The sequence below is a fragment of the Colobus angolensis genome, unplaced genomic scaffold (assembly GCF_000951035.1).
Source record: "Colobus angolensis palliatus isolate OR3802 unplaced genomic scaffold, Cang.pa_1.0 Scaffold102, whole genome shotgun sequence".
Classification (NCBI taxonomy): Eukaryota; Metazoa; Chordata; class Mammalia; order Primates; family Cercopithecidae; genus Colobus; species Colobus angolensis.
Genome location: NW_012111142.1, coordinates 4,128,124 through 4,130,389, shown reverse-complemented (window position 1 = coordinate 4,130,389; position 2,266 = coordinate 4,128,124).

The following is a 2,266-nucleotide window of genomic DNA, read 5'->3' as shown; positions in this document are numbered from 1 at the left end:
GTAGACTGGATAAATATTTTTGGTTCATTCATACAATGGAATACTCTACCATAATAATTAGTGAAAGAAGCCAAACATATGAAGTTCTAAAACAGGCAAAACAAATCTATGGTGATAGACTCATAAAAGAGTGATATCCATGAGGGGTGGTTGCTGACTAGGAAGGAATACAAAAGAATTTTCTGGAGTGCTAGAAATGTTATCTTGAACTGGATGGGGGTTAAATGGGTATGTACACAGGCAGAAATTTATCAAGCTTTATACTTAAGATTTGGGCATTGTATACATACCTCAATAGAATATTTTATTTATTTATTTATTTATTTATTTATTTATTTATTTAGAGATGGAGTTTTGCTCTTGTTGCCCAGTCTGGAGTGCACTGACGCAATCTTGACTCACTGCAACCTCCACCTCCTGGGTTCAAGCGATTCTCCTGCCTCAGTCTCCCAAGTATCTGAGATTACAGGCATGTGCCACCACGTCTGGCTAATTCTTTATTTATAGCAGAGACAGGGGTTTCACCATGTTGGTCAGGCTGGTCTAGAACTCCTGACGTCAGGTGATCCACCCCCCCTCAACCTCCCAAAGTGCTGGGATTACAGGCATGAACCACTGCACCCAGAATATTCTTTTTAAAATGAAGCCATTAGGCTTTTCTAAGATTGTCTTTCCTTTTTGATGACAAACTCCAGTGGGGAAATTATTAAAACATGAGACAGATATATGGCCAGTTGTCCACCCAGAGAGGGCATAAAAGGGAGGTGATATAGTATAGTGATTAGGAGGATGGGCTTAGGAGTCACACACCTGGTTTTAAGTGTCATTTGCTGGCTGTGTAATCTTACTCAAGATATTTGATCCCTCTAACCTTCAGTTTAATTATGTATATAATATGGATATATACATGGCTGTACTGACCTTGTAGGAGCATTGGAAGTACATAACATAAAAAATACAAAAATCTTAAAAACCATCAGTTATTACATACTGTGTGCCACACACTGTGGAATATATTACTTAACCCTATGACAACTGCATGAGAAGGATACTAACATGTCCATTTTAAGAATGAAGAAACTAAGGTCCAAAGAGTTTGGTCTTAAGAAGTGGCAGGTGTGTCTGACCCTAAAGTCCATGAATTTAAGCATTACCCTTTATGGTATACTTGGATGAATAGGTGGGTGGATATTAAAAAACTGAATCAGAAACTAGCCTGAGTTCCGCAGAGGGGCACAATATTTAACTAAAGCTTTCGTTAACATATTAAGGGCTAGCCAATGATATCTATAGCATAAAAGACCTTTATCACTGGAAGGGAAACTAATTGTCCTGTCTCCTGAGGTGATTTATAGGGATTAAGTGAGATAATCAGGTCAGGAGAGTACATAGCAAATAATAGGCAATTTAGTAGCTTCCTTTAATTGTTTCTAATAATCTACTCCCTGATCTTTTATCAGGAACCACCTCTAGAAACCACCCATTCAAAGAGAGAATTTTAATGTTTATAAAATATTTGAGCAGAGCCCTAAGGAAGCAAGTCATGTAACATGGGAAATAGTCCTCCAGGCAAAGGAAAGAGCAAGTAAAAAATCTTGAGGTAGACCTTGTGGGGTGGCTCACGCCTGTGATCCTAGCACTTTGGGAGGCCGAGGCGGGTGGATCACTTGAGGTTAGGAGTTCAAGACTAGCCTGGCCAATATGGTGAAACCCCATCACTACTAAAAATACAAAAATTAGTCGAGCATGGTGGCATGTCCCTGTAATCCCAGCTACTCAGGAGGCTGAGGCTGGAGAATTGCTTGAAACCAGGAGGTGGAGGTTGCAGTGAGCCAAGATCAGGTGCCACTGCACTCTAGCCTGGATAACAGAGCAAGGCTCTAAAAAAAAAAAAAAAAATTGATGTAGAAATTGGGTTGGGTGCTCAGGCTGGTGGCCTGTAATCCCAGCACTTTGGGCGGCTGAGGCAGGAGGAATGCTTGAGGCCGAGAGTGAAAGACCAACCTGACCAACATAGTGAAGCCCTGTCTCTATGAAAAAAAAAAAACAACAACAACAAAAAGGAATCGATATGGCACATTTGAAGCATGACAAAAGCCACTGGAGAATAAGCAGAACAGTGGCATGTTCTCATTTATTTATTTATTTTAATTTTTTTTTTTTTGAGACGGAGTCTTGCTCTGTCCCCGGGCTGGAGTGCAGTGGCCGGATCTCAGCTCACTGCAAGCTCCGCCTCCCGGGTTCACGCCATTCTCCTGCCTCAGCC